Raw genomic sequence first — 10367 nt, 5'->3', positions numbered from 1 at the left:
GCTCAGTTCCGCGCACACTGTGTCTCACCTAAAAAATCCAATGCGCAGGCTGGAAGGTGGAAAGACCTTCCCCGGTTCTTTGTTCGCGAAGAGACTGGCCATAGAGTCAACAACCACAGAAGAGGTGATTGGGCTACCACAAAAGCAGTATCACTGAAGCTAGAGCTTGAGCAGAAAATCCAGAAGTAAAAAATTTGTTCTATTTTTTTTCTCTAGATTTTTTTTTCTCCGTAGCTTCTACTACTGGGAAACAGTATTAGGCAGTAATTTTGGATATATTTTTCCCTCTCTGCTAAAGCGATGCTTGTTCAAACTGTACCTTTTAAGCAGTGAATTTAAGAGCACATGTTAGATATTTTGAAGTTGACTGGAAAAGGACCCACTCAAATCTGAAACAGCCTTTTCGCATTTTACCCTGCTGAACCTAAACTTCAGAGTTGGACCCAAAGAGTTCTTCAGATCTCAGCCTGTGGAAACTAATATATGAAAACTTCTAACAGGTTTCAGAAAAGAAAAAAAAAAATCAAAATGACAAATAAGCACAAAATGTCAATACCAATGATACCAAGTGCAGGACATCAGTTAACACACTAAATACAACTGCATTGCTTAATCTTTTCTGCCAAAGGAAATGAACTTGTCATACTACATCTTTGCCAGTCTGTCCCATTAAACTTTGGTTCTCCATCTTCCTTCAATCAAGCTTAAAAAAAGTGGGACATGCACACAGAGAGAATGCTTCAGAAGGACTCAGTTGTTAAACACCTCACTAGGCAGCCAGTGATTACACAGTAGTAGTTTAATAAATCATCTCTTATCTGACAAGGATATTTTCAGGGAACTGTATTTACTATAGAAACACAGAAAATAAAACTCAGATTTTCTTAGTTCATCTGGATGGAAAGTTGATTTGAATTTCAGCTCATTGGCCTAGATCATTCTTTTCAAGATATACTGAGAGGGTAAAGACAAATTTAGGAAAACTAAAAATGGGGTACTTTACCTACTTGGATATTGTACTTTCCACAACCATATTAACAGTTAAATTAGGTGTGCACTAAGATCTAAAGGGATTCTTATGGATTGTTAAATAGCTGCAGACAACTGAACTGGTCCAACAGGACCCTGAAGGAATAGAACAATATGGAATTTGCATGCGGTGGATTGATCCAGGCTGAATGCCAGGTGCCCAAAGGTGCTCTATCACTCCCTGCCTCAGCTAGACAGGGGAGAGAAAATATAACAAAAGGTTCCTGGGTTGAGATAAAGGCAGGGAGAGATCATTCACCAGATGCCATCACAGACAAAATAGACTCAATGAGGGGAAATCAGTTCCATTTATTACCAATCAAATCAGAGCACAATGAGAAATAAAACCAAATCTTAAAAACACCTTCCCCTCTCACCCATCTCTTCTTCCCAGGCTCAGCTTCACTCCCTATTTTCTCTAACTCCTCCTCCCTCCAATAGTGCAGGTGGACACGGAATGAAGTTTACAGCCAGTTCATCACACTCTGGCTCTGCCTCTTCTTCCTCCACATGAAAAGGATTCTTCACACTTCACCACTGTTCCCATGGGAAACAGTCCTTCATAAATTTCTGCAACATGAGTCCTTCCCACAGGCTGCAGTTCTTCACAAACTGCTCCAGCACGGGTCCCTTTCATGGAGTACAGTCTTTCAGAAACAGACTGCTCCAGTGTGAGCTTCCTATGAGGTCACAAGTTTTGCCAGCAAACCTGTTCAAGTCTGGATCTCTCTCTCAGGTCACAGGTCCTGACAGGAGTCTGCTGCAGAATGGGCTTCCCATGGTGTCACAGCCTCCTTGGGGCCTCCACCTGCTCCAGTATGGGGTCCTTCATGGGCTGCAGATGGACATCTGCTCCGCCATGGGCCTCCCTAGCTTGCAGGGGGACAGCCTGTCTCACCATGGTATGCACCACAGGCTGCAGGGGAATCTCTGCTTTTGTGTCTGAAGCACCTCCTCCCCATTCTGCACTGGCATTGGTGTCTGCAGGGCTGTTTCTCTCACATATTCTCACTCCTCTCTTCAACTGCAGGGTTTTTTTATCCTCCCTTTTTAGACACGTATCCCAGAGATGCTACCACTGTAACTGATAGGCTCAGCCTCAGCCAGTGGCAGGTCCCTCTTGGAGATGGCTGGCATTGGCTCCATTGGACACAGGGGTAGTTTTAGCAGCTTCTCGCAAAATTTACCTCTGTAACTAACTTGCTACCAAAATCTAGCCACGCAAACCCAATACAATCCAATGACAAAGCAGTAGCATACCTGCAGTTGTTAAGTGCTCCCTTTGCTCTAAGGCACAAAGCAGACAGATCTGACCAAAGCATTAAAAATATCTGCAATACGTTCTGTACAAACCTCCTCTGAAGGTTTACAGCCATCTGGATGGTCCACTAGCACTGGTGGCAAAATCCCGATCCATTGCTGTAGAGCACCTGAGGCAGGAACCGTAGAGCAACAGACTGGTCTAGGCCATTCTGACACGGACATAGAAGCAAAAGAGGTCTTCCACCCACAAAGTCTTAAGGCTGTCCTAGAAGAAAAACAGAAATTCATGTAAGTTCCTACCTCAGTTCTGGTAGGGCTTGAGGTGGAATGGAAGGAATGTTTTGCAATAAAGATTTCAAAATCTAAATCCCTGTGCAAGGGAGGAGTCAAAGATTGTTTCTAAAAAGAGGCAGTGAACTGAGCTTGTGAGGAAAACAACATATGCAGGGTAGAGTGGAGAGGTGGAACAAGTCATCAACATTTTTTAGCCTTTCAGATGATATGATTTAAGTGGGAGGACTGCCTGTCCTCCCAAATAAGCAGTTATCTATTTTTGAGTTCTATATATGTCATCCTCTATCCAATCATGAACACTTAGCACAACAAACTATGAATTGTTCTCAATAAGGCTAGAAAACAGCCTCCTCAACAGCAAACATTCACATAAGCAGTTCTGCAGATGATCATTCTTCTGGACTAAATTTTCCCACACATATTCAAGTTTATAGATCTAGGGGGTTTTACATTCTTTCATCTCTCGCCCACAAGTTAAACATTAGCATTTATAATGACAGCTTTTGTAAAAAAAAAAAAAAAAAAAAAAAAAAAAAAAAAAAAAAAAAAAAAAAAAAAAAAAAAAAAAAAAAAAAAAAAAAAAAAAAAAAAAAAAAAAAAAAAAAAAAAAAAAAAAAAAAAAAAAAAAAAAAAAAAAAAAAAAAAAAAAAAAAAAAAAAAAAAAAAAAAAAAAAAAAAAAAAAAGTGATATTATACTAACACAGACCTGATGCTTAGGAAGTAATGTTTTTTCACTTCTAAAAAAAAAAAAGTGACACCTTAAAAATGATGCCTGAGCCTTTCCAAGTCTTATTTGTTTAGCAATACTGAATGAATTCCTTCCTTTACCCAGTTAATACAGTAATGTCTGAAGGAAACTCTAAGCAGCTGAAAAGTAAAGATTATATTATAACAAACAAGAGAGGAGGTTTGTTCAATTTTTAATGCAATTGTAATTTGTCAGCACTTAGGTAATATTTGCCATATATTGCATGAGTTTATGTCCTGTATCTGCCATATAATATATGAGCCTACTAAGTTATTCAAGTTTATTTCTCTACCTGTTTAAACTGTTAGCTGTATGTGCCTGTCCAGATGAAAAATTATGTACAAGGGAGAAAAAAATAAGATGCTGACACTATGACAACATGACAGTATGGGGAAAGTACATGCAAAGGAAAGCTAAGATTGGCAGTGATAGAAAAGGTGTTTGTCAACTGCTTATTCTGAAACAAATTATTATGCCAGTACTAAAGCAGGTGAAGTAAGTATAGTACTTGGCAGTTTCTCATTTATTTGCATACCAAAGTAGAAAGGGAAAATGTCTCAACTCGTAATTTTGGTCTCCATTGGATAGATTACCAAAATGCTGATAAAGTATACTGACAGAATAGGAATACTTAGCAGAAGTGGCTTACAGTCTGATTTTTAGAAGAACTGGCTAAGGATCTCCCAGAAATTATACCAAATTTTACCAAATCTGAAAAAAATAGGGAAGTTTCAAAGGCCAGAAAAATATGATCCAAGACACACCAAGCAGGGCACCTAACATAAATCATGTTTGTTTCCCTTCTGAACATGTTAATATAAGAGATGATGACATCATTTTGAAAAGACCCAATCTCCTTCATCACAGCAAATTCGTTGGTGTCCTCATGAAGGTTAAACACAGATTTCCATAATGTATTTATTCACATTGCACTGTAACAGGCAATACACACACCAAGAAAGTCAGTGTTGCTTATGTTAAATTAGCTTTTTGTGTATTACTTTTCTTCACTAAAGCTCAAGTGCCTTATAGAGGCAGAGAACACAATCCATTTTTACAGACAGGAAAACTAGTCTGTTACTGGCTAAGTGGCTGGCATCTGGGAGCAAATTTTCTTTTATCTTCTTGAGAGTTTTAACTGATGTATCTATCTATACATCTGTCAGGTTAGATGAAGATGCTTATATTAGTGATTTTGCTAATTCATATAGTTTTTCAAAGGAGCCTAAGATGGCAGGCTCTTTGTTCAGTGCTGTCCAGACACTGAATAGAAATAGCCCTTATAAAACACAAAACTCAAAAGCAAACATTGAGAGCAGGACACAGAGAACAGTCCATGTTGCTGTTCATAAGCAAGGCACATCTACCAAGAGGGAGTCCCCGGTGGTCTAGAGGAAAATTCACTGCACTGTCACTGCAGAGACCCGGGTTCGATTCCCGGTCGGGGCCCCTCCCCGGGCAGATGGAGCTCGTTAGCCCTGTAAGGCAATCCATCTACGTCCTGAGGACCTCGCTGCCACCATCCAAGCTCGCTTGGCCCCAGCAGATGAACCTCAGGATTAAAGGGTGGGCTCAGTTCCGCGCACACTGTGTCTCACCTAAAAAATCCAATGCGCAGGCTGGAAGGTGGAAAGACCTTCCCCGGTTCTTCGTTCGCGAAGAGACTGGCCATTACATCTACCAAGGGTAGATGTTTGCTTATTTGTAGTGAGCTTCCACACACTTAAAAGCTTGTGATCTCCCTTGATCTCTTCTTTGGGCTACAAAAATGCCAATTCAATCACTCTTTCTGCACATACCATCTGTTCTAAATCGTCTGTCTACAGCTTTTTTGAAGTACAATGGCCAAAACTGACAAAAGTACTTGAATTCCACAATATAGAATGGAGCAAAAGGTTCAACTTCACATCCTCCAGATTATACCACCATTTAGTCATACCAATACACACACACACCTCTTCTTTGTGAACAATTCTGCATTGTTAACTCTCATTTTATAATCTGTGGTGAGGAATGGGGTGGCAGGAACAACTGAACAGTTGTTCTCCATATTTTATTTTATTTTGACCTAAACATAAAGCATTTCACTTATTTGTGTAAATCACATCCTGTTCTTTTAGGTTATCTTTCCAACATTTACGACTTTTCTGAATTCCCATCCCCGCTTTGTGTAACATCTTGTCTTCAGATTTCATAACCATATGCTAATTACCCAGTTCATGAACAAGAACAGTAAGCTGAAACAACTACACAAAACCCTATGCAATATGCTTTCCTTGCTGGAAGTGAACTACTGAAAAAACCTCTGGCTACTGTTAACCTAATGATTTTACGCACATCCTTAATATTTTTTTTTATCTGGAGTATGGTTCCTTAGCTTGCTGCGTAAGAGTATCATGTGTGGTTTCTTCCAGTCCACAACATCCTGTTGCAGAGGATGTCACATTGGCTTGATGATGCATTTCTAATCTTCATAGAATCACTGAATGGTTTGGGATTGCAACTAGATGATCATTAAGTCTGTTCTAATCCCCCTGCTATGGGCAGGGACATTCCACTAGAACAGGTTGCTCAAAGCCCCATTCAACCTGGCCTCTAACACTTCCAGGGAGGGGCATCCACAGCTTCTCTGGGCAGCCTGTTCCAGTGACTCACCATCCACTCAGTAAAGAATTTCTTTCTTATATCTGATTTGTACCTGCCCCTTGTCCTATCACTATATGTCCCTGTAAAAAGTCCCTCTCCAGCTCTCCTGTGGGCCCTGTTTAGGTACTGGAAGTTCAGAGGTTTCCCTGTAGCCTTCTCTTCTCCAGCCTGAACAGCCCCAACTGCCTCAGCCTGTCTTCCACAGGAGAGGTACTCCAGCACTCTGATCATCTTTGTGGTCCTCCTCTGAACTCACTGCAGCAGATGCATATGCTTCTTATGTTGGGGGCTCCAGAGTTGCTTGCAGCATGCCAGGTGGGGTCTCACAAGACCAGAGTAGAGGGGGACAATCACCTCCCTGGACCTCCTGTTACTTCTGCTGTAGTCCAGGACACAGCTAGCTTTTTGGGCTGCAAGTGCACACTGCAGGTCACATTGAGCTTCTCATCAATCAACAAAACCATCCTCCACCCAGCCTATATTTGTACTCCAGGCTGATTCTCCACCTTCGGTTTATATATGGGGCGTGGCACTCTATGATATGCAATATCCTTTTGGCCAGTTCCGGTCAGCTGTCCTGGCCGTGCTCCCTCCCAGCTTTTTGTGCACCCCCTCACTGCCAAGAGCATGAGGCACTAAAAATCCTTGACTTAGAGTAAGCACTACTTAGCAACAACTACAACTTCAGTGTGTTATCAATATTATTCTCATACTGAAACCAAAATACAGCTCTGTACCAGCTACTAAAAACAAAATTAATTCTATCCCAGCTAAAATCTAAAAATGAAGAAAAGCTTTTTTTGAAAATTGACTTTTCAGGAGAATCCAATATTCTGAGCTTTTATTTAAGCCTAAACAAATTTTAGCCAGTCACTCTAATATGCTGACCAGATTCAAAGTCACAATATTTGTAAAGTGCAAAATACAATTGTCTCATACTCAAGCAAGTGTCTATACTAAATAGTTTCAATATTTCCATTCCTATTATACAGAGAACTTTCTTCTGACACATTTAATAACAGCAGCAGTCATCCAGAGCTATCTCTGCACAGTATCCTTTCCTAATTGTAACACCCCACTTACCACTTTCACCTCTTCCTAAATATAATATGGATTGACTGTACAATTTTTCATTCATGCATTATCTTCCCAATCAACTTCTGTTTATTCACTGACACTCCTACACACATACACAAAATCATGCAGCTGCCATAAATTATGGAGCCAACTCCATTGCGTCAACTTATTTATCTACCACATCAGTACAGTGGTATGACCCTGCACGTCATCAGAAACATCAGCACAAGAAAGTGAACAGCAAATTATGAACAGGAGAAAAATATTTAGTAGCCTGCCATTAAACTCCAGAAAAAAGAGATTTATAACACTGAGAAACCCACATCTTCCACCTGTTGTTCTTGAGGTAACCAAAACTACTTAAAAAACCAGCGCAAAACAACCACAATTTTATTCCATAAGTCTCCATGGTTTTATCTTATACAGAAAGACAGCAAGGGGAAAAAACGAATTGAATTCTTAATGGAGACAATTCAAAGGCCTTTTTCCTGCATGCAATTTGTCAGGAAAAAAAGATTCATAGGCATCCTTTATAACAGAATCGGCAAAACAATAAGGACACACATGTGTTTAGCAGGTGTAAAGTACACACTGCTATGATACTATCTCCCAAAACTCAGAAAGAAGTTGTCAAGCTAACACTTACTTTGTTCAGACTGACGGCTAAAGTGTATGCCATTACTTTTCTTAGCCTTGACCAATAGCTTGTTCATCAAACAAGCAATGGTTCTGGCAACTACAGCCATGCAAACAACACAGCAGCACCTTCTTCTCACAGGCCTCCCACTGCCTTCTGTCTTCTGGGGACACTGAGTCAAAGCAACACAAGAAGTGTATGAAAGGGACCAAGAGTGACTGAACCCATAAGTGTATCTTAAAGTAAACACAATTTTCGGAGATCAACTGTAAAATGTACCCCAATCCCCACCCCCAAATCAAGATCATTGCAAAGCTCATTGTCACATTGTTTGAGAGTACTACACTGCTGAAAAGCACAAGAAAAAAATAAAAACACAAGACAGTCTACAGCATTTACCAGTGAAGTGTCTACTGTCATATTCAGCATCATTACTAAATCTCTTTGGACTGTAAGAAACAGTTTTTTCTTAATTCAAATCGTACCTACACAGAATTGCTCAACACAAAAAAACCCCCAGCTATCTTTCATAATCTCATAACTGCTCTCCAGAAAGACATAAACCAAATTATTTGCAAATCATGAGTAGCACCACTGCTATTGTAAAGACAATAGAAATCTTTCTTAAGTATCATGATGCAAAACATTAGTAAGGCAATCAGCAAAGACAGTTTATTTTGATAGCATTAGCTTACATCAGCTTTAAGTAGGAGCATGAAGCATCAATCCAGGCACGCTTGCCTTCAGTGGGACTATCAACAAAGAGTTGTGTGTTGACTGCTGCGAGCTGGCAGACACCCTCTGCACCTTCTCTTCAGCCACCAGGAAACACTACCCTCATTGTTTCACAAGTATGCAAAGCAACCAGAAAGGGTGCGTATGGAGGATGTGAGCCACAGTGCAAAATGCATTAGACACCTCTCAGCTCCTTCAGTTTACAAAACATTTACTATGAAGGAACGCAGAAGTCAAAAAAACAAGATTCAGTGTCAACTAAAGTTTTTTGTTTGCATTGTTTGTCTATAAAGAGTGGGTAGTTTAGTTTTCCAATAATATTTCTATTGTAATAGGCTATGAAAACAGAGTACTTCGCTTTCAAAACTTCCACCTTCCTATCCCGTACTGCAATAATTTCAGTCTTGTCCTCTTGCCCCCTGCTCATGTGAGCTGAGGTGGGACCAGCAGCAGATGCATATCCCCGACATTACAGACAACACATTTCTTGTGTAAAAAGCGTGGACTTTGGAACTCACTGACAACTCTTTACCAGAAATCACATGAAGCTCAGGAGAAATCAGATAATTATCTCTTGCTCTAACATCTCATGTTGTCATCTTCCTCAACAAATGCAAGTATTGACAACATCCTTAAACCAAGCAGCAGCAACTAGGCAGAAGCATCAACCCCAGCTACCTATATAGGTGTGTGCATGTGCATAGCCTTGTACACAAAGTAGATTTCTTCATCTAGTTGTTATAAATGTTGTTCAATTTCTGTTTTCCAAATACGGTTCTTTGCTAGAAAAAGTGTACATAATATGAACACTGGCAAACAAACAGAGGATCCCCTCAACTGAGAAAGATGGTCTGTTTCACCTTTTCTAGTCTTCCCTGACTCATCAGGAATGAGTAAAAGCTTCCAGTCCCACTGAGGAAAAACATCCTATTAAATTATGAATACAAAATAGTTAAATACATAATTACATTAAAATCAATGACAGCTGCCCTCATAAATTTTACGTTCTGTACAATTGCATGCCCTATGATCAATGCTTTCTTCCAACAGCAAAGCAGAGGGCTTCAGAAAAGTTGCCTGCTATATTCTCAGATCTAATACTCAAATGAATAATCTGGAACATCCCTTTCTCTGATGTGATGCAAAAACCTCAGAAACCAGGAAAGCTTACAGGTGGATGGCACAGAAGAACAGAGCTTAGGAAAAAAAATGTACATGATTTATTGACATACCTAGAGTTCTCCATTTCCACTGATAATTACTAATGGAACTACAGAGAGTGAAATACCTACAAATATTTCCCATCACCTCAGATATGATCAGAGGTATTCAAAATTACAAACATCCAAATATGCTGCTTTAATGGTGCTTAAAAGACTACAGCCTCTACCTTTCATGGGCCAAGAACTCAGTTTGCAAGTGGTAACAAGCCACTATGGGATAATAAAGTTACAGCAGAGAAATACATATTCTCCTATATGCAGAGAAAGGGAACTACAGAATGTTCTACTTCTAATAAAAGGCTTAGATTTTTTGAGTTCACACATATACAGAGAGTATTATAGCAGGCACTGTAGCACATTACTTAAAGTGAAAAGAAGTGGGAGGGGGAGATATCTAAGCAAGATCCTAAGAACTGACATTCACAAGAGGTAGTACTTGAAATAAATCAACTGGTAAATTTGTAAAAGCAAATGTCAAATTTACACAGTGCTTCTCAACATTTACAAAGGAACTCAATGATATTAATATTTTCGCACAAAGATAATAAACAAAGTGCTAAGTGATAGAAAGTCCCCTAGGTCAAACCAGTGTTCCACACATCCAATTATATCCCTTTAGACACTAAGAAATAATTTCTTTCAGTACTCTGGCATAAGAGACAGACTACTGTCCATTCAACTCTATAGCTTCATTGCAAAAGAAATATAAATATTA

General features: G+C 39.6%; 1 protein-coding gene across 1 annotated transcript in view; it reads right to left on the bottom strand.

Annotated features, from left to right (window-relative positions):
* GALNT1 (polypeptide N-acetylgalactosaminyltransferase 1) overlaps window positions 1-10367 on the bottom strand; it is an 86909-nt gene that overhangs the window by 59468 nt on the left and 17074 nt on the right. Inside the window, exon 2 of the mRNA XM_027881886.1 lies at window positions 2383-2557. The gene's annotated coding sequence lies outside the window, so the exon portion shown is untranslated. The remainder of the gene's footprint in view (window positions 1-2382; window positions 2558-10367) is intronic.

The sequence above is a fragment of the Empidonax traillii genome, unplaced genomic scaffold, assembly GCF_003031625.1.
Source record: "Empidonax traillii isolate 1590-97213 ecotype Southwest subspecies unplaced genomic scaffold, ASM303162v1 scaffold98:size2021230, whole genome shotgun sequence".
NCBI lineage: Eukaryota > Metazoa > Chordata > Aves > Passeriformes > Tyrannidae > Empidonax > Empidonax traillii.
The sequence above is the reverse complement of the archived record's forward strand: the minus strand, read 5'-3'. Positions and strand labels throughout refer to the sequence as shown.